Raw genomic sequence first — 23509 nt, 5'->3', positions numbered from 1 at the left:
TCCTGGGGACACTCGCCCCGGCCTCAGCCCGGCTCCTCGCGGGGCCCCTCCCCCTTGGAGGCCTTTTGTTTCTTTATTTCTTTTTCCCCGTCTTCCTACCTTGATAGAAGCGCGAACTCTTCTCACTGTTGCATTCCAGCTGGTCTCTCTTTAAATCTCAGGCCGAATTCATAGATTTTCAGGATAATTTGAAGGTTTTCTAGGTAGTTTGGTGGAGACTGGTGATTTGGAGACCCTACTCCTCCGCCATCTTGCTCCTCCCTGCATGGAAGTTTATTATTTTGAGTTATGTTGTTGCAAATGACAAGATTTCATTCTTTTTTATGGCTGAGTATTATTCCATTGTACGTATATTATCACATATATCTTCTTTATCCATTTATCTATTGATGAACGTTGAGGTTGCTTCCATATCTTGGCTATTGCAGTTAAAGGAGATATGTCATATGTAGCATCTATACACAATAGATTTTGAAGACAGAATAAAAGAGAATATAAATTATCTCCTGCTAAGTGAAATAAGCCAGGCTGAGAAAAACAGATACCATATGGTTTTACTCATATGAGGAATCTAAAAAAAAAAAAAAGAAAGAAAGAAAGAAAAAAGAATAAACAAATGAGAAGCAGAATCAGACCTATAAATAGAGAACAAACTGATGGTTGCAGAGGGGATGGGGTGGGGGGATGGGCAAAATGAGTGAAGGGGAGTAGGAGAGACAGGTTTTCAGTTATGGAATAAAAAAATCACAGGAATAAAAGGCACAGCATGAGAAATATAGCTAATGATATTGTAATAGTGTTGCATGGTGACAGATGTAGCTATACTTGTGGTGAGCAGAGCATAACATATAGGAAAGTTGAACTACTATGTTGTACACCTGAAACTAATGAAACATTATGTGTCAACTACACTCACCTAAAATTTTTTTAATCTCATGAATAATGTCTATATTGATTGCTTATTGCAGTGATATCATTTGAGTATATCAAGCTAAATCAAATACATTGCAGGCTTCTTTTGGCTGTTTTCTTTTTTCAAGTATGCCTACCAGAAAATTTAAAATTACACAGGTGGCTCATAGTTGTGGCTCACATATTTCTATTGAACAGCGTTGCTTGAAAGAATTTGTGGGAAAGGGTAGACAATAAATATTAATTAAATACCTGTGTGGGTTTTCCTTTATGTTGTTTTTTCTTAGATTCATAACAATTACAGATAATTTCAATAGCTACTATTCTTACACCCACTAGTTCTAGGAAACTTCATGTTTTCTTTCTCTTAAACAGAATTCTAAAAGCCAGGGTAAAAATAAGTTAAATGGAAAGGGCTTTTTTTCCTGGCATGCTAAATAATTCTGTACATTAAATATTAGTCTATGAAAGGGAAACAAAATTTAAGAATAAATATTGTATTATCAATTGTTCTGGTAAAGACAAAAATGTTTTTAAAACACCTGTCTTAAAATCTGAATTATTTAAGTTGTAAAGGAGAAAACTGGTATTATTACCTGCTCTGCTAATTTACATTGAGATAACCTGTGGACAGACTATGCCCTGCCCTTCCTGGATACTTTTAATTGGTATGCCCTCTGCCTTTCACTAATGTATCTTATTTCTTCCATTATCTATAAAAGAAGCAAGTGTCCTTTCACCTTGAAAACTGAAATACCTCTTCCTGATACAATCAGATGCTTTCCAACCCCTTTTAAAAGAAAGGAAATTGCTTCTCTGGCTGCCAGCCATCATGAAGCTGAGAACATGTCTCTTGGTAAAGGTGAGGCACCCTAATGAATGACTTTCTTTTGAAAGAAGGAGAGACTATCCCTGAAGTAATTCAGTACAAGCTGCTGCTATTTAGACACTAATGGAAGAAATAAAAATAAATAAATAAAGACACAACTCCCCATGTGTGGCTGTCAGAGGTGACAGTGAGGTAGGAAATCGTTTCCAACCAATCAAAATGTGGAATTTAGTTACTTAAAGGAACAGGACCAAAAATCCATTTTGGTACTTTGAGTTCTTTTCTTTTATATATGGCCAGCCCATACACTAAAAGGAAGGACGAATGGAAGGAAGCAAAGAAGGAAGGGAAGAATCAAAACAATAAAACCTTTATTGATGTACATATCTTCTTTGAAATATTATACTTTACTCCAAAGCTAGCTTTTTCCTCATGAGAAAAGACCACAGATTTTGTATAGCATGTTGATGCCACATTTTGTAGGGCTGTCATTTGTTAGTTGTTTCCTCAATTTGTGATATTTTTCTTAGATATAGAAAATATGGAATTGTCATTCCCTTACTATTTGTTTTTTTTTTAATTTGGTAATTTTATTTTACTATAACATAGAGGCCAAGATACACAATTCAGAACAAATAAATTAAACTGCCTTAAAAATTGGCACAATCAAAATTTACATTATTTCTTTCCCTTTAATGCCTTATACCTACCTGTTTTTTGTCTCTGTTTTATTAATGGCTCTATTCCAAGCCTTAGTGGCCAAAACAACTACCATTTTATTGCTCATAATTCTGCAGGTCAGGAACTTGAGTGAGATTTATAAGAGAAAACTTGGCTCTTGCTCCAAATGACATTGGCATAATTGGGCCTGGACAGTCCAAGATGGCACATTCACATATATGGGGCTCTAATCCTTGCACCTATTTCCCATTTAATCTGTAGTTGTAATCTGCCCTTATCATATGGTTGTCTAGACTGAGCATCTTCCTGAGGGTAGAAATAGAAACACCAAAACCTCTTACCATTTAAGGTCAGAAGTCACACAATGTCACATCTGTTGCATTCCACTGGTCATAGCAGATCACAGGACCAGCACAGATCAAAGAGAGGGGGAAGAGACTTCATGTCTTGATAAAAGGAGTGGTAAAGTCACATTACTAAAGGTATAGTTAGACAGAAGGATAGTTGGACAGTAGCTATCTTTGAAGACAATATGCCAAGTACTTGTGAAATAAATGAGAATAAATAAGGGATGGATATAAAAGGTTCACAGTTATATAGATAATTATGCTGCAGAAGAATTTAAAGGAGCTGCTGCAATAATTAGAATGATCTAAGATGGGCTATTCAATCTTTTTTGAAAAAGGGCTATTATCCATTTCCTTATAGACTTGAAAATCACCAGGACATAGGACTATTAATAACAAAGTCCCAAAAGAGTAAGTTGAAGATGAAGTAAATGGATGTGTATGTGCTATGGCCAAAAATATTGTCACATCAAGCTAAAATAAGGAGGCACTTATTTTAGTCCCTTGTTACCTGAAAAGAAAATTCAAGGCCACTGAATTAATTAAAATCAGAACTTTATGACTAAAGTTTAAAAAATTGTTTCACATGCAAATATTTTTTTCTAAACTCCCAATAATTTTGAATCAAAGAAAAAATAAACTCTGCAATATTGCAATTAAGACAACTTTTAAAATAATAAAGTGTGAACGCTACTTGCCTATGGGAATTTTTTAAATAATACTCAGAATGCATAATCTTAGGTTCCTTCATTTGTAAGAAACAATACTTCATAATCTTAAAATCCTTCATTTATAAGAAATAATCAAGATATATCAGAATTCAACTAAAATTAGGAAAGTAAAGAACAAAATATCCTGAAATAATGAAAAGACAAAAGTTAATAAATTACAGAGCAAAATAACAATAGAATTGAAAAGTAAATTCAAGAGCCAGGAAAAAAAAAGGATTAATCAAAAAGACTAATAAAATAAACAACTTCTTCTTCTTCTTCTTCTTCTTCTTCTTCTTCTTCTTCTTCTTCTTCTTCTTCTTCTTCTTCTTCCTCTCTCTATCTCTCTCTCTTTTTAAGAGAGGGAGAGAGGTTGGGGAAGAAGGGTATAGGGAGAGGGAGAGAGATTTTTTTTTTTTTTTTTTTTTTTTTTTTTTTTTTTTTTTTTTAGGGAGAGAGAATCTTAAGCAGGCTCCACACCCAGCATGGAGTCTGACATAGGCTCCATCTCACAACCCTGATATCATGGTCTGAGCTGAAATCAAGAGACAGTTGCTTAACCAACTAAGCTGCCCAGGTGCCCTCAATACACAAACTTGTAATGAGATTATTTAAAACAAAATAAATGGCAAATGCTGCAGTAGATCTTTGAAAGAAGATACAACTACAAGAGTTTTTTCTTAGTTATAATGGAACATTAATAGAGTTCTATGTTAATGCATTTGAAATATTTTAGTATCAATTATTTTCAGAGAAAGATACAGAAGATCAGAATTTATTCTAGAAGTATTAGAAAACTGAAACAGAACTATAACCAGGATAGTACTTGCAATGTTTTCAAAAAAGTGCCTTTAACACAAAACTTTATTCTTCCCACATATGCTTATCAGCAAATTAAATGAGTCAAGAATTACAGTGCTATTTAAATTTACAGTGCTAATTAAATCAGGCACACAAAAATAGATGAAACCATCTTTCTTTCCTTAGAGAACCTTGCATCATAAAAGATACCCCCACAGGAAAACAGGAAATTAATATTTCCTGAAGAACATTCTACAGAATTTTAGTTATCTAAGATTATACTAAATATTCTTTGGGAAAATTGGGAATCTAGTTAAACATCATTAGAAAATGTTAAGTTTGAGTAAAATAAGTCTGTAGCTACGGAATTTAATCAGAGTATTTAGGTATTAATGAATAATATTAATATGTGATGCTTGGTTAAACTACTTCAACAATGGAAAATTTTCTTGCCAGACAAAGGTTCCGAAATATGCTATTCGAAATACGACTACAAGACTATCTAAATTATACATAGAGTAAAATCTTCACAAATCCATGAAACCCACTACTATCTTAGGATAACAACATACAATAGAAAAGTATAGTTAGCCCCAATAATAGAATAATTGTTAAATATTAGAAAATCTGCTGATATAGTCTATTGCATCAAAAATGAAATGAAATAGACAATATTAATAGAAATTGAAATACATGTGATTAAATTCAACATTCATTTATAAGATATCAGCTATGAATCAAGAGATAATTATTTAATATAGTAAGGAGTATCTAGACAGAGGAGATAGAAAATGATATCTATCTCAAACAATAGTTAATGTCACATTTGATTATGACAGAAATATTTCCAATAAAGTCAGAAACAATTATTACTATTACCCACTATTACCCCTATTAACATTATTCTCTACATTAGCAGTTTTTTAAAAATTACATATGATGTAAAAAGATTTTTAAAAAAAGAACTAGTCTTACATAGGGAAGATGATTAAATTGCCATTATTTGATAATGACATACATTGGAAGCACCTATATGTCATAAAGAAAATGATAGAAGCACTAAAAAACATACATCCAAATATTAACCATAGTTTTTTGGAGAAAGGGAACAGAATCTAGTTATTTTTATCTTTGATCTTTTCTGAGTTTCTCAAACTTTATACAATGAAATTATAAGAATTCTATTCAAAATAGTATATTATTTTCATAAGTGCATCTGAATTTTGCAGACAAAAGCTTGGGATTTCTTAGTCTTAACCTAGTTCCCACAGGGCATAATTGAGAATTCTATCATGGTGAAGGTGCATTAATTCTCCTAAAGAACCAACTATACATCAATTAAGATGCTCAAAATTTCCTATCCACTAAGGAGTCACAGTCCCTTTAGCCATAATTGGCAATTTGAAAATTGTGTGTTGCTATTCTGAAAGGTTTTCTATAGCATTTCCTAAAATATTTTCCCAAATATCCCTGTAGGGAACTTCAGCCATTTACCGGCCATTCCATCTGGATCTCTAAAGAACACAAATTTACCTGCTGGTGGCCATTTTGTGGTATATATTGTAGAGATAGCTTCTTACAAATTTCAGGATGCAGCCTTCTCTGCAGCTGGGTAGCCAGGGGAGGAAGGAAGCCGCAGCCGCACCCCAGGTCAGCCCCCGCTGCCCCATCCCACCGCCTCATCTCTCCACCCTCGGTCAGAGCCGATTCATATGGAAAATGGTGATATCATTACACCCATCACACAGAGTAACAACTTTCAAACCATCCTGAACACCTACGAATCCAACCTGAGATTTAACAAGAGAACAGCTGGAATGCTACAGAGAGAAGGGTTTTTGCTTCTAACAAGGTAGGAAAGCAGGAAAAATTACAAAAAAAAAAAAAAAAAAAAAAAAAAGGAACCAGTGGGGGAGGGGCCCCTCGAGGAGCCAGGCTAAGGCCAGCTTCGGGGAAAGCCTCCCGGGGGACAGGAAAGCCCGGCCTGGAGAAGCAGGAACTTTAAGAAATCTGCACCAGATCCTTCCTGGATGGAAAGGCACTTAGCAGGGAGCTCGGGCAGGATCGCAGGAGGGGCAGTGGAGCCTCCAGTCTCCCGTAGTCACTAATAGAGGAAGTGCACCTGGGGGGGAAGCACCTCACACACCTCCGTTGAGCTCAGTAAAGGGCTGGAGCGCACCTGGCGGGGCCTCGGGAGAAGCTGGGGGGTCAGGCGCGGCTCAGGGAGGAGGGGGCTGCGCCCTGCTGCCTTCCAGAGCCGCGGCCTGGGAGCACGATTCCAGCAGCACAGGCCCTGGATCCCAGAACATTAGGGTACACAGCCAGGATCCTGTGCTGCCCCCGGGACAGGTGGAGGCAGGGAGGGCCCAGGACATCGAGGACACTCCTGCTGCCGGGCGCCCCCAAGCTGTGCAGGTCAGCACCCCCCGCCCCCAGAGCATCAGGCCAGTGTGGACTGGGAGCTGCGGTAGTTACTGCCCGAACTGACTCCCCGCTGGAGAGCTGGCCGCCGCCAGTGGTGTTCCTCTTGGTGTCACCCTGTGCCTGGAACAGAGCGGGGCCCCAAGGAACAGGGGCCTCAAGGGGTGAACAGCTCCCAAGGAGTCCAGCATCCGGCGGGGGTTGGGGCAGCTCCCCCAGGTGCACACACCTGAGAATCAGCACAGCAGGCCCCTCCCCTAGAAGACCAGCTGGAAGGACAGGGCAAGAGCAAGTTCTTGATCAAGCAGGGCTGGAAAGCTCAAGGGGAAATCAAAAGATTTACAGTATATAGAACTAGAGAGTCTCCCCTCTTCCCCGCCCCCCCCCGCCTTTTTCCAGTACAACTCATTTTTATATCAGACTAAAAGTTTCTAATATTTTTTCTCTTTTCCCACCTTAACTATAATATTTTACCACCTCTTCATTTTTAAGTTTCTTCCTTTTTTATTTTCATATTTCTATAATTACATCTTACATATGTTCCACTTCTAGATTCCCTTCAACATAGTCAGTTTATTTTTGGGAGATATACGAGGTATGTTTTGTGCTTTTTGTTTTCTCTACCTCATTTTGTTCTACAATGGTGGAAGTTAGTACCTTCTAAAACATGACCAGCATGTACCCAGAACCAAGTGTAATACCATGCTGGTTCATTCTGTGAGATTATATTCTCTCTTATTCCCATTCTGCAGGCCTCTTTTATCTCGTTTATGTTTGGATGGTCGATGTGGGGCTTTCTACAATATGTTTGCTGGTTTATATAAATTTGGGACTGAGCATCTTCTAACAGACAGAACTTAATACATGCAGAACCAAGAGGATAACCCCCTAGGGCCCCTCAGGTAGACTACATTCTCCCTCCACTACAACATCATCACCACCACCATCTCCCAGGCCCCCTTTTTATCCTTCTTCTCTTTTTTTCTTTTTTTTCTTCTTCTTTAGGATTCTTGGCCTTTTATTATTTACTACTTTGCTTTAACATTTGTTTTTCACTTTAGTGGTCCTTTTGTTTTATTTTGTTCTGATCTTCGTTTTCATTTCCTGGTCTCTGACCTCATCAGAATCATCTAAGGTGAAATTTACTTAGGTCGTGGTTGATATTCTTGACTCAGCCCACTCATACAGCCACTCTGCACTGAGCAAAATGACTAGAAAGAAGAACTCACCCCAAAAGAAAGAATCAGAAACAGTACTCTCTGACACAGAGTTACAGAATTTGGATTACAATTCAATGTCAGAAAGCCAATTCAGAAGCACAATTATAAAGCTACTGGTGGCTCTGGAAAAAAAAAGAACTCAAGAGACTTCATGATTGCAGAATCTAGAACTAATCAGGCCAAAATTAAAAATCAATTAAATGAGATGCAATCCAAACTGGAGGTCCTAACGATGAGGGTTAATGAGGTTGAAGAAAGATTGAGCAACATAGAAGACAAGTTGATGGCAAGGAAGGAAGCTGAAGAAAAAGGAGAAAAACAATTGAAAGACCCTGAGGAAAGGCTAAGGGAAACAAATGATAGCCTCAGAAGGAAGAAACTACGTATAATTGGGGTTGCAGAAAAGCGCTGAGAGGAACAGAGGGCCAGAAAGCATATTTAAATAAATCATAGCTGAAACTTCCCTAATTTGGGGAGGAAAACAGGCATTCAGATCCAGAAGATAGAGAGGTTCCCCCCCAAAAATCAATAAAAGCCATTCAATACCTCGGCATTTAATAGTGAAACTCACAAATTCCAAAGATAAAGAAAAAATTCTTAAAGCAGCGAGAGATAAGAAATTCTTAACTTATAAGGGGAGAAATATCAGAGTAACAGCAGACCTCTCCACAGAGACCTGGAAGGCCAGAAAGGGCTGGCAGGATATATTCAGGGTCCTAAATGAGAAGAACATGCAGCCAAGAATACTTTATCCAGCAAAGCTCTTATTCAGAATAGAAGGTGAGATAAAGAGCTTCCAAGATAGGCAGAAACTTAAAGAATATATTATCACCAAACCAGCTCTGCAAGAAATATTAAGGGGGACCCTGTAAAAAAAGAGGAATACCAAAGAAATAATTCACAAAAGCAAGTATTGAATAGATATTTTGATGACACTAAATTCATATCTTTCAATAGTTACTCTGAACATGAATGTGCTAAATGATCTCATCAAAAGACGCAGGGTATTGGACTGGATAAAAAAGCAAGACCTATCCATTTGCTGTCTACAAAGGACTCATTTTAAACCTAAAGACACCTCCAGCCTGAAAATGAAAGGTTGGAGAACCATTTACCATTCAAGTGATCCTCAAAAGAAAACAGGGGTAGCAATCCTCATATCAGATAAATTAGTTTATCCCAAAGACTGTAGTAAGAGATGAAGAGGAACACTATCTCATACTTAAAGGGTCTATCCAACAAGAGGACTTAACAATCATGAATATTTATGCACCTAATGTGGGAGCTGCCAAGTATATCAATTAATAACCAAAGTAAAGATATACTTAGATAATAATAAACTAATAGTAGGAGACTTCAACACCACATTACAACATAATCAAAGAAACAAGGGCTTTAAATGATACACTGGACCAGATGGATTTCACAGATATATACAGAACTTTGCATCCAAATGAAACTGAATACACATTCTTCTCAAATGCACATGGAACTTTCTCCAGGATAGACCACATACTGGGTCACAAATCAGGTCTCAACCAATATCAAAAGATTGGGATTGTCCCCTGCATATTTTCAGACCACAGTGCTTTGACACTAGAACTCAATTATAAGAAGAAATTGGGAAGAAACTCAAACACGTGGAGGTTAAAGAGCATCCTACTAAAAGATGAGTGGGTCAACCAGGAAATTAGAGAAGAATTAAAAAGATTTAATTTAAAAGATTCATGGAAACTAATGAAAAGATACAACTGTTCAAAATCTTTGGGATACAGCAAAAGAAGTCCTGAAAGGGAAATACATCACAATAAAAGCATCCATCCAAAAACTGGAAAGAACTCAAATATACAAGCTAACCTTGCACCTAAAGGAACTGGAGAAAAAACAGAAAATAAAACCTACACCAAGCAGAAGAAGAGAGTTAATAAAGATTTGAGCAGAACTCAATGAAATAGAGACCAGAAGAACTACATAATAGATCAACAAAACCAGGAGTTGGCTCTTTGAAAGAATTAATAAGATAGATAAACCATTAGCCAGCCTTATTAAAAACAAGAGAGAAAAGACTCAAATTAATAAAATCATGAATAAAAGGGAGATCACAACCAACACTAAGGAAATACAAACGATTTTAAAAACATATTATGAGCAGTTATATGCCAATAAATTAGGCAATCTAGAAGAAATGAATGCATTTCTGGAAATCGATAAATTACCAAAACTGGAACAGGAAGAAATAGAAAACCTGAACAGGCCAATAACCAGGGAGGAAATTGAAGCAGTCATCAAAAACCTCCCAAGAGACAAAAGTCAAGGGCCGGATGGCTTCTCAGGGGAATTCATTCAAACGTTTAAAGAAGAAATAATACCTATTCTATTAAAGCTGTTCTGAAGGATAGAAAGGGATGGAATACTTCCAAACTCATTTTATGAGGCCAGCATCACCTTAATTCCAAAACCAGACAAAGACTTCACCAAATTCTCACCAAAAAGGAGAATTATAGACCAACATCACTGATGAACACAGATGCAAAAACTCTCAACAAGATACTAGCTAATAGGGGATCCTTACACAAAAACAAATTCAAAATGGATGAAAGACCTAAATGTGAGACAGGAAGCCATCCAGATCCTATAGGAGAACACAGGCAGCAACCTCTTTGACCTAGACCAGAGCAACTTCTTACTGGACACATTGTCAGAAGCAAGGAAAACAAAAGCAAAAACGAACTATTGGGACTTCATCAATATAAAAACCTTCTACACAGGGAAAGAAACAATCAACAAAACTAAAAGGCAGCCTATGTAATGGGAGAAGATATTTGCAAATGACATATCTGATAAAGGGGTTAGTATCCAAAATCCATAAAGAACTTAGCAAACTCCACACCCAAAAAACAAGTAATCCAGTTAAGAAATGGACAGAAGACATAAATAGACATTTTTTCAAAGAAGACCTCCAGGGGATCCCTGGGTGGCTCAGCAGTTTAGCGCCTGCCTTCAGCCCAGGGCATTATCCTGGAGTCCCGGGATGGAGTCCCACATCAGGCTCCCTGCATGGGGGCTGCTTCTCCCTCTGCCAGTGTCTCTGCCTCTCTCTCTCAATGTATGTCTCTCATGAATAAATAAATAAAATCTTAAAAAAAGAAAAAGAAGACATCCAGATGGCTAACAGACACATGAAAAAATACTTAACATCACTCATGATCAGGGAAATGCAAATCAAACCCATGATGAGACACCACCTCATACCTGTCAGAATGGCTAAAATTAACAACACAAAAAATAACAGATTTTAGTGAGGATGCAGAGAAAGGGGAACTCTTTTCACTGTTGGTGGGAATGCAAACTTGTGCAGTCACCCTGGAGAACAGCATGGCATTTCCTCAAAAAGTTAAAAATAAAACTGCCCTATGAACCAGCAATTGTACTACTAGGTATTTACTTAAAGGATACAAAAATACAGATGTGAAGGGGTACAAGAACCCCAATGTTTACAGCAGCATTGTCAATAGTCAAACTATGAAAAAAAAACAAATATCCATCAACCAATGAATATATATATATATATATATATATATATATATATATATATATATATTTCCCATCGTGGCCAAGCAGTCCCTGTACACCGAGGAGGACTATGACGAGAGGTCCGGCTCCTTAGACTCTAGAATACTCATTGGAACAAATTATTTTAAGGTTTGTGTGGAATCAGAAAAGACCCCGAATATCCAGGGGAATTTTAAAAAAGGAAACCATAGCTGGGGGCATCACAATGCCAGATTTCAGGTTGTACTACAAAGCTGTGGTCATCTAGACAGTGTGGTACTGGCACAAAAACAGACACATAGATCAATGGAACAGAATAGAGAATCCAGAAGTGGACCCTCAACTTTATGGTCAACTAATATTCGACAAAGCAGGAAAGACAGTCTCTTCATTAAGTGCTGCTGGGAAAATTGGACATCCACATGCAGAGGAATGAAACTAGACCACTCTCTTACACCATACACAAAGATAAACTCAAAATGGATGAAAGATCTAAATGTGAGACAAGATTCCATCAAAATCCTGGAGGAGAACACAGGCAACACCCTTTTTGAACTCGGCCACAGTAACTTCTTGCAAGATACATCCATGAAGGCAAAAGAAACAAAAATGAACTGTTGGGCTTCATCAAGATAAGAAACTTTTGCACAGCAAAGGATACAGTCAACAAAACTAAAAGACAATCTACAGAATGGGAGAAGATATTTGCAAATGACCTATCAGATAAAGGGCTAGTTTCCAAGATCTATGAAGAACTTAGTAAACTCAACAGCAAAGAAACAAACAATCCAATCATGAAATGGGCAAAAGACATGAAGAGAAATCTCACAGAGGAAGACATAGACATGGCCAACAAGCACATGGGAAAATGCTTCGCATCACTTGCCATCAGGGAAATACAAATCAAAACCACAATGAGATACCACCTCACACCAGTGAGAATGGGGAAAATTAACAAGGCAGGAAACCACAAATGTTGGAGAGGATGCGGAGAAAAGGGAACCCTCTTACACTGTTGGTGGGAATGTGAACTGGTGCAGCCACTCTGGAAAACTGTGTGGAGGTTCCTCAAAGAGTTAAAAATAGACCTGCCCTACGACCCAGCAATTGCACTGTTGGGGATTTACCCCAAAGATACAGATGCAGTGAAACGCCGGGACACCTGCACCCCGATGTTTCTAGCAGCAATGTCCACAATAGCCAAACTGTGGAAGGAGCCTCGGTGTCCAACGAAAGATGAATGGATAAAGAAGATGTGGTTTATGTATACAATGGAATATTACTCAGCCATTAGAATGACAAATATCCACCATTTGCTTTGACATGGATGGAACTGGAAGGTATTATGCTGAGTGAAATAAGTCAATCAGGAAGGACAAACATTATATGGTCTCATTCATGTGGGGAATATAAAAAATAGTGAAAGGGAATAAAGGGGAAAGGAGAAAAATAATAAGTGGGAAATATCAGAGAGGGAGACAGAACATGAAAGACTCCTAACTCTGGGAAACAAACTAGGGGTGGTGGAAGGGGAGGAGGGCAGGAGGTGTGGGTGACTGGGTGGTGGGCACTGAGGTGGGCACTTGACGAGATGAGCACTGGGTGTTATTCTGTATGTTGGCAAATTGAACACCAATAAAAAATAAATTTATTAAAAAAAAAGACTCTAGAATACTCAACACATCATCCTAAAGCACACCTGCTGGGTGGTGTGACCAGGTGACTTTTTTTTCTGTGCATTTGAAACCCCCCCCCCGCCCTCCCCCTGTGCAGAGAGAGGCTACCTCCTGTGAATACCCTTTCCTTCTGTTTGACAAAGTGACTGTGCTCGATGATATATATATATTTATATATATATAAAAATATTACTCAACCTGCAAAAAGAATGAAATCTTGCCATTTGCAATGACGTGGATTGAGCTAGAGTGTACTATGCTAAGCAAAATAAATCAATCAGAGAAAGACAAATACCATATAATTTCATTCATATAGGAATTTAAGAAATGAAACATGAATATATGGGTGGGAGAACAAGACAGAGAAGAAAACAAACCATAATAGACTCTTAAAGATAGAGAACAAACTGAAGGTTGATGGAGAGAGGTAGGTGGGACATAGGCTAGATGAGTGATGAGTATTAGGAGGGCATTTGTGATGATGATCACTGTATGATGTTGTATGTAAGTGATGTTGTATGTAAGTGATGTATGTAAGTGTTGTATGTAAGCGATAAATCACTGAATTCTATTCCTCTAACCAGTATTGCACTGTATGCTAACTAGAATTTAAATAAAAATTGGGGGGGGGGGAAGAACAATCATTGTATTATTTTAACAGCATGATTCTAAGAAATCCTAAAAGATTTTCTGCAATGTTTTTTAAAGGGAATTGACATTTACAAAAGAGGGGGTGGGGATAGTCACATTACATCTGAGTGAAGCAATTGTCACAATCCATTGAAAACTCAAATTTATCTTTTTCTCTAATGGGAAAAATTGAATAGCTTTAAACATCTAATTGAACTATGGTACTCTTGAATAGTCACATAGAATTGGTGAGCTACACTGACCATATGTTCCAATGCCTAATTGTGTAGTGGATCTTGATACAGATCACTACTAGCTAGACAATAAAATGAAGACGAAGTCTAGAAAGAAGGGGTGGGGTGTGTGCAAGGCCAATAATTTAATTTAAAAAGCAACAAAAAGAACAAGAAAATTTCAGTGCTATTTAATGGAAATAATCTTGACCTCCTACTGCTCAAGAGTACAATTATTGATGTTAAATAGGAAGTGTCATTGTATCAGCTTTAAGCAGGAAACATTCGGCTTCACATATCATAGGGAAAAACGTAGTAAGACATAATATTTTAAGGAGATATAAAGAATCCAGAAATTTGATAACAGCAGTGCTATAAAGCCAGGAACCAGACAAGAAAAGCCATCAGAAACCAAAAGGTCCCTATCGCCCCCTTGGGATCACATTTTCATGCATTTCTGTTTTTTCTGCTAGACTGCTTCATTCATCTGCCCCTCTTGCAAGGATGCCCTTCTTGCATCAGTTTGCACATTTCTCCAAGTGAGTACTTCAGCACCCCCTACACAATAGCAGCTCTTCACACATGATTGTGATGATGTCCTTAAGGTTAACTGCCTTGGGCAGGTCTGTTTCCCAATTCTAAATTCCTGAGATGGATCTGATTGGCTCTCTTCATATTTTTTGAGCCAGGCCATGCAAGTCATAAGTTTCTGCCTTGCTGAAACATGGACTTGCTGCCTTGGGGTAGATGCACATCCCTGAGCCAGATGGTGTGGTCACATGGTATATGACCATAACATACCCACTCATTATCTAGCAAGGACCTCCGCAGCTTCCTGTAGAAGAGGCTGAGGAAATAGCAGGCCATTATAAACAAGTCTAGCACAGCTTTGACAATTTTGCTCAACTGAGAAACCACTTTCCACTCAGATACTAATCAAGAAACAATTCTTTCTGCCAAATATAGTAGAATGAAATATGCTTGCAACTGGCTGCAGTGGGAAAGAACACAGAGCCACGGAAATGCAACAGAGCAAAACATCAGGGTATGTGGGTAGAGAGCAGAGCTGCAGCACTAAGAGGAAGGACCTGTACCAGACTGGATTCTCGACCTTTCAAGTAAAAGACATTTACTCTGGCCAGCTTGGGTGGATGAATATAGGATGACTACAAGGAGTAGCCCTCGGGACTAAGGAAAATTCAGATAGCAATCAGGTAGTGTTTAGAGTAGAAGTTAGGAGCTACTTGAGAAGTTCAACCAAGGTGCTACAGGTGGAATGCAGAGGTCCAGCTATTTTCCATTTGTCACTCTGCCCACTACTCAGATTCTCAGAATTCCAAGAATTCCCAATCAGACTTGAAGGGAAGAAAGCATCATCTGCCAAATTGTACCTAAAGGTAGGGCAGAGAGAATTCCCCCCAAAAGGAAACCGGATTCTATTTATAAGTTAAGAGGGGCAATGGTTGTTGGACTGATGATGATGATGATCCAGTACAGACACTGTACTTGAGTAGTAAATAATTAGTAAAGGCAGTTGGAAGAATATAATGTTGAATACAACTTCTTCAAGAATACTGTTGAAAAGACTGTTAATAAAAGTGAAATGTGAATAAATGCAGGCGAAATTGAACCCAATCCTCCACTGGAAATAGCAGCTAAAATGTACATAGTGATTCCTAAGTGCTGGAAACCTTTCTTAACACATTCCATTTATTAACTCTTGGAATCTACACTTCAACCCCATGAAGTTCTCAGTCAAGTCCCATGTAGGGCGAGAAAAATGAAACACTGAGAGATTAAGTGATTTAGCTGAAAATCCACATAGGAAGCAGCTGGGATCGGATCCCCTGCACCCTTCTCCATTCCGTGCCCTACCTAAGAACCCATTGTGAAGTTCTTATGAAAGGAAAGGAAATGTTCCACAGAAAGACCAAGAAACATAGAGAAGAGAATCAGCAGAATTTAGACAAAATGAGAGGGGAAATCTAAAATTAGGTAAAGCTGGGTCTCCTGATGATGTATCAAACTAAAGATTTCATTGACTTTTTAGTTGAGAGAAACATAGGCACCAAAGGGAGAATCTACTGCATATTGCTTATGTTTTCTTGAATCTGGAGGTGCCAAAGTTCATTATACAGTTGATTTTTTATTGTGAATTGTAAGGTTAGACACTTCCAGCTAATCTAGTCCTTCTTTCTTCCTAGATTAAAACATTCTCCATGGTGGACCCCTCCAACAAGAGTTGTTACACATAGTTGAAGTGCTGATTGAGACTTGGATATTTTCAGTTTATGCTGTTACACAAGGAAATATTTTGTATAGTTTTTAATCCTTCTTTTAAGTAATCTTTAAACAAGAGAAATTCCTGCTAACCAGATTAATTTCCTTCTGGTTTAATTCCAGGAAAAGAAGAGCACGGAAGAGTGTGAGGGCCAGAGAGAAACTGGCTCTAACGGTCTACATCCTTTCATTGGGCAATTGTTTATATTGCAGACTTAAGAATTTCACTTCTTCCCCTTCCTGTTTGTCTTCATGAACATATTAAATGGGACTCCAAATTGCAATTGTTTGTAAACAGCAGAGGGTTATTCGGTTGGTGGGAAAGGCTTGTCTACAATTTCTGATAAACTAAAATCCTGTGTACTAAACGTAGCCAAACACCAGTCCTGAACTGACAAACTGACCATCTTTTTGTCTCCCTCTCAGGTTTTCTGCTTATAATATGGCCAATTGTCCATGGAGAGTAGACTAAATTGTATAGAGTTCATGAATTGCAACAACAGTACACATTTAACACTATGGTAAATAAAACAGGATTTTAGTTTGTTCTGTTTCCTGATTCTCCTTCTGTGTTCATACCTGACTTGTCTCAAAAAAGTGAAAGAGAGGAAGTAGATCCATCCAAGGGCAAAGACAGATGGTAGTTCATCTTTGCCTTTCTACTCTCTCACACTTCATGAACAAATAAACAAACTTCTTTTTCCTCTCCAGTTAGAAACACTGTGCTAGAAAGAAAAAAATGAGAGGCCTCAGAAATGTCACTTATGAGTTGACACCAAATTTTAACCAAGTTCTATCCTTTAACTTTTTTCAAATGTCATTTTATTTTTAGCTTCAGAGGGATATACTTAACATATAACATTGTCTAAGTTTATGGTGCATACCATGTCAATTCAATACATTTATACACTGTGAAATGATAACCACAGGAGGGTTAGTTAACAACTCCATCACATAATTACCATTTCTTTCTTGTAGTGAGAATATTTAAAATCTACTTTTTTAGCACCTTTCAAGTATGTATGATACAATATGGTTAACAATAATCATTACCCTGTACATTAGACTTCCAGAATTTGTCATATAACTGAAAGTTCCTATGGCCAATATCTTCCTTTTCCCCCACCCTCCAGGCCCTGGCAACCATCATTTTACTCTATATTCCTATGAGTTAAGCTATGTTAGGTTTCACAAATATTATACAATATTTGTCTTTCTCTGACATATTTCACTTAGGATGATACCCTCAATGTCCATCCATGTTGTCACAAATGGCAAAATTTCCTTGTTTTCACGTTTGAATAAAATTCCATTAGATAGATAGATAGATAGATAGATAGATAGATAGATAGATAGATAATATTTTCTTTATCCATTTATCTGTAGATGAATGCTTAGGTAGCTTTCATATCTTGGGTATTGTGAATAATACTTCAGTGAATATGGGAGGGCAGATATTTCTTCAAGATTCTGGTTTCATTTTCTTCAGATATAAACACAGAAGTGGAATTGCTGGATCCTGTGGTAGTTCTATTTTTTTATTTAAATTAAATTAATTAACATATAGTGTATTATTAGCTTCTGAGGTAGACTTCAGTGGCTAGTTATTTTTTTTAATCTCTGGGAAAACCTCCATACTGTTTTCTATTAAGTAATATATCACTTCAGATCTTTCACCTAGGTTAAGTTTATTCCTAAGTATTTTATTGTTTTTATGCTAATATGAATGAGGTCATTTTTCTTTATTTCTTTTTCAGAGATTCTGTTATTAGTGTATACAAATGCAACTGATTCTACATGTTGATTTTTTTATATCCTGAAACTTTACAGAATTTGGCTAATTTTTTTGGTAGGGTCTTTAAGATTTTATATATATATATATATATATATATAATCTTATAGTCATTCTATATATAGTCATATTATGATCTTATATATAGAAAAGGAAGATACTTCTTCCTTTCAAATTTGGATGCATTTTATTTCTTATTCTTGTCTTATTTCTCTATCTAGAACTTCTATGTTAGACAGTGGTTTTGAGCGTGCGTACCTTTGTCTTTTCCTGATGTTAGAGGAAAAGACTTCCGAGTGTCACCAGGGAGTATGATGTTGATCATATATGGCTTTTATTATGTTGAGGTATTACCTTCTGTACTCAGTTTGTTGAGTTTTTGCCATGAAAGGATATTACATTTTGTCAAATGTTCCTTCTGCATCTATTGAAATGATCATACGATTTTTACTTTTATTATATTAATGTAACGTGTCACCTTTATTGACTTGTATATGTTGAACTATCCTTACATCCCAGGGATAAATTCCACTTGATAATGGTTTATGGTCCTTTTAATTTATTGTTAAATTCTGTCTGCTAATGTTTTGTTGAGAATTTTTGTTTGTATATTCATCAGGGACATTGGTCTGTAATTTTATTGTAATATCCTTATCTGGCTTTGGTATTGGAATAATTCTGGTCTCATAAAATACATTTGGAAGTTTTCCTTCCTTTTCAACTTTTTGGAAGATTTTGAGGATTGGCATTAATTCTTCTTTAAATGTTTGGTAGAATTCACAAGGGAAGCCATCTGGTCTTGGGTTTTCCTTTATTTGGAGATTTTTGATTACTGATTCAATCTCCTTACTAATAATTGTAAACTGTTCAGCTCTTCTATTTCTTCATGATTCAGTTTCGGTAAGTTGTATGTTCCTAGTATTTATCTGCTCTGTCTAGGTTATCTCATTTGTTGGTGTATTCACTTATAATCCTTCCTATTACTGTGGTATCAGTGATAATATCTCCACTCTTATTTCTGATATTATTTTATCTATTAGATCTGAGAAGTTTTCCCTTGGCCATAAGCTGTGTCACCTTGGGGGCAGGTGATGTAAGTAAAGTAAAACTACTAGTTTTACCCTCTCCAATGAATCCAATTCATTTTTTTCTCTAATGGTGTGATGGAACTTCACTACTGAGAACCAAGACTTCCACAAAGGTTCTTTTGTGGGTGATTACCTAAAAGAATGTTTTCCAGGAGTTTCCATACAATAGCCAAGAGGGGCTGAAGACCATTCATGGACCACTGTAAGGTCCACAGCTGCAGCTGAGTTCTATTTGTCTATTGCTTGATGTATAGGTGGGCATGACTCCTCCCAGGTCATGTGCCATTTGGTGCTAGATCCCACAGCTCTTACAAAGGCACTTTTTTCCATGGATGAATGGTAAATTATTGTTTAGCAGAGGGAGGAGAGGACAAATGAGTGACATATTATTCAAATCAGCTAACACTAATATTATTCCATTTAAGCTATTATTCAACACATGATATGTCAGGCAAAAGGCCAATCACCTTGCTTACATATCCCAGTTAATATGCTGACAATAATTTGATGAAGCACACTGTATTATTATCTTTACTACTACTGTCAAATGAGAAAAATTAAAGAAGTTCGGTAACTTACCCAATACATACAACTATTCATAGAACTCACATCCAATTCTACTGGACCTTAAAAATGTTGAGACAAAACATAATGTGAGGTCTTTCTTAGCTTTCCAGTCTTCACTGCTCAAAGACCCTGTTCTCCCAAAGCTCATATCCTGGTAGAGAAAGCAGATAATAAGAGTGACTTAAGTTTTATTCTTGATTTTTTTTTAATATGTAATTCTGAGTAGTGGTAAATGCTGTGAATATTCAAGTGAGATAATTAGCTAAAGAGTACATGACACAAACCAAATGATCAGAATAACCTCTGAAGAAAAGCCTCTCTGAAGAAATTATATTTGAGCTTAGATCTGAATGGTGAAAAGATAACAGCCGTATAAAGGTCTGATGTAGACTGTTCCAGGTAAAGAAAGAGACCATGAATATACTTTAAGGGACGAACATTCAGGGCATATTTTAAAAACTGGAATAATCCAATGTGTCTGGACCATAGTAAACAAGTGAAAGAGTGTAAGAGGATGAGTTAGGGAAGTGAGCAAAGACCAGATCATGAAGGGCCTTATAGGCCAGGGGGAAGGGCATGGATTGTACACTAAATGAAATGGGAAGCCATTGAAGAGTTTGAAGCAAGAAAGTGATCTGATGTAAGTCATGTTAAATATAATTTATTATAAAGATATAGAAATAGAGATAGTAAGATATATCTCATCCTGGCTGCTAGGTGGCAAATGGAATAGGAGGAGCAAGAAGAGAAGCAAAAAGACTGACAAGGCTTTTGCCATGGCCCAAATGGAAGATGATGGTGGTTTTGACAGAGTAAATGAGAGAAGAGGACTTTATTACATACTTTGAATGTATATCAAATGTCCAAATGGCTGGATTTGCTAAAGGGTTAGATGCAGATAATTAAAAAAATTTTTTTTTATGATAGTCACAGAGAGAGAGAGAGAGAGAGAGAGGCAGAGACCCAGGCAGAGGGAGAAACAGGCTCCATGCACCGGGAGCCCGACGTGGGACTTGATCCCGGGTCCCCAGGATCGCGCCCTGGGCCAAAGGCAGGCGCCAAACCACTGAGCCACCCAGGGATCCCCTACATGCAGATAATTTTAAAAGAGAAATCAGGGGTGACTGGATGGTTCAGCCAGTTGAGCAACTGACTGACTCTTGGTTCCAGCTCAGGTCTGATCTCAGAGTCATGAGATTGAGTGCCAGGTCAGGCTCCACGCTCATTGGGGAGTCTCTTGGGTTTCTGTTTCCCCTCCCTCTATCTCTCTCACCCCCACTCTTGAAAATAAATAAATAGATCTTAAAAAAAAAAGAAAAAGAAAAAGAAAGGACTGTATCTGAACTCCTATCTTCCATGGTTTTTCTGCTTAGAACTTCTATCTCAAATCACTATCTTCTCTTTCTGCTTATTCTTCATTCCTGCTCCTATAATATCTCTTGAAATGCAAATTAGTAGCAATTGCTCTCTTTTTATAGATTTTATTTATTTATTTGAGGTGGGGGATCAGAGGATGAGGAAGAGGGAGAAGGAGAGGAAAAAGCAGACTCTCCACTGCGCAGGGAGCCCAACTTGGGGCTCCATCCCAGGATCCCAGGATCATGACCCGAGCTGAAGTCAGATGCTTAACTGACTGAGCCACCCAGGCACCCCAATAGCAATTGCTTTTTTAACTGAAGGAAGAAAGTTTCAGTAAGGTGGAGAAGTAACATAGCAACTTTCCCATTAGCAGTTGGAGTCAATCATGACAAATCCATCTGTACATACTAGCAAGAAAATTTTCCATTGTCACATATATCCAGCTCTTATTCCTTTTTCAAACTATCACTACCAGTTCTCTCCTTAAATCATTAGTGACTTTCCTCCATATCACTTTCTCCCTGGAGATCAACTCTCACATGCCTATTCTTTAGCTGCCAGACCTTTATTTTTTTTATAATAAATTTATTTTTTATTGGTGTTCAATTTGCCAACATACAGAATAACACCCAGTGTTCATCCCATCAAGTGCCCCCCTCAGTGCCCGCCACCCAGTCACCCCCACCCCCCGCCCTCCTCCCCTTCCACCACCCCTAGTTCGTTTCCCAGAGTTAGGAGTCTCTAATGGTCTGTCTCCCTTTCTGCTATTTCCCACCCATTTCTTCTCCCTTCCCCTCTATCCCTTTCACTATTATTTATATTCCCCAAATTAATGAGAACATATAATGTTTGTCCTTCTCTGATTGACTTATTTCACTCAGCATAATACCCTCCAGGTCCATCCACGTCGAAGCAAATGGCGGGTATTTGTCATTTCTAATGGCTGAGTAATATTCCATTGTATACATAAACCACATCTTCTTTATCTTTTCATCTTTCGATGGACACCGAAGCTCCTTCCACAGTTTGGCTATTGTGGCCATTGCTGCTAGAAACATTGGGGTGCAGGTGTCCCGGCATTTCATTGCATCTGTATCTTTGGGGTAAATCCCCAACAGTGCAATTGCTGGGTCGTAGGGCAGGTCTATTTTTAACTCTTTGAGGAACCTCCACACAGTTTTCCAGAGTGGCTGCACCAGTTCACATTCCCACCAACAGTGTAAGAGGGTTCCCTTTTCTCCGCATCCTCTCCAACATTTGTGGTTTCCTGCCTTGTTAATTTTCCCCATTCTCACTGGTGTGAGGTGGTATCTCATTGTGGTTTTGATTTGTATTTCCCTGATGGCAAGTGATGCAGAGCATTTTCTCATGTGCTTGCTGGCCATGTCTATGTCTTCCTCTGTGAGATTTCTGTTCATGTCTTTTGCCCATTTCATGATTGGATTGTTTGTTTCTTTGGTGTTGAGTTTAATAAGTTCTTTATAGATCTTGGGAATTTTAAAAAGAAAACCATAGCTGAGGGCATCACAATGCCAGATTTCAGGTTGCACTACAAAGCTGTGGTCATCAAGACAGTGTGGTACTGGCACAAAAACAGACACACAGATCAATGGAACAGAATAGAGAACCCAGAAGTCGACCCTCAACATTACGGTCAACTAATATTTGACAAAGGAGGAAAGACTATCCACTGGAAGAAAGACAGTCTCTTCAGTAAATGGTGCTGGGAAAATTGGACATCCACATGCAGAAGAATGAAACTAGACCAGTCTCTTGCACCAGACACAAAGATAAACTCAAAATGGATGAAAGATCTAAATGTGAGACAAGATTCCATCAAAATCCTGGAGGAGAACACAGGCAACACCCTTTTTGAACTCGGCCACAGTAACTTCTTGCAAGATACATCCACAAAGGCAAAAGAAACAAAAGCAAAAATGAACTATTGGGACTTCATCAAGATAAGAAGCTTTTGCACAGCAAAGGATACAGTCAACAAAACTAAAAGACAACCTACAGAATGGGAAAAGATATTTGCAAATGACGTATCAGATAAAGGGCTAGTTGCCAGACCTTTAAAAGCCTCAAAAGCTGGTAAATTTTTTCATAACCTGCAATGTTTACAGGATAGATCTTAGACTCTTACAAATCATTGAGATAAAAATTTTATTTCTTTTTATTACATTTCAAAGTAAACTTCTGTAGGTAATAAACATTTTGGGTCATTCAAATGCTTATTATTGAAGATATCTAAATCAAGTTGACAAGATCTGGAAAGCTTTAAGTTTACATACAATAAAGTTGGTGTGGTTTTTTTTTAGTTTTATTTATTTATTTGAGAGAGATAATCTGTGAGTTGGAGGAGGGGCAGAAAAAGAGGGAGAGAGTCCCAAGCAGAATCCCTGGTGAGT

The 23509-nt window shown here is 37.6% G+C and overlaps 1 long non-coding RNA gene across 1 annotated transcript in view; it reads right to left on the bottom strand.

Moving 5' to 3' along the window:
* Positions 1-262: 262 nt before the first annotated feature.
* Positions 263-23509, bottom strand: part of LOC112656074 (uncharacterized) — a 42376-nt gene continuing 19129 nt past the window's right edge. Inside the window, exons 2-5 of the long non-coding RNA XR_003134082.2 lie at positions 19752-19890; positions 16872-17017; positions 2764-2868; positions 263-455 (exon numbers count right to left, since the gene is read on the bottom strand). This is a non-coding gene — a long non-coding RNA (uncharacterized LOC112656074). The remainder of the gene's footprint in view (positions 456-2763; positions 2869-16871; positions 17018-19751; positions 19891-23509) is intronic.

This window comes from Canis lupus, chromosome 22 (genome assembly GCF_003254725.2).
Source record: "Canis lupus dingo isolate Sandy chromosome 22, ASM325472v2, whole genome shotgun sequence".
Taxonomy (NCBI): domain Eukaryota; kingdom Metazoa; phylum Chordata; class Mammalia; order Carnivora; family Canidae; genus Canis; species Canis lupus.
The sequence above is the reverse complement of the archived record's forward strand: the minus strand, read 5'-3'. Positions and strand labels throughout refer to the sequence as shown.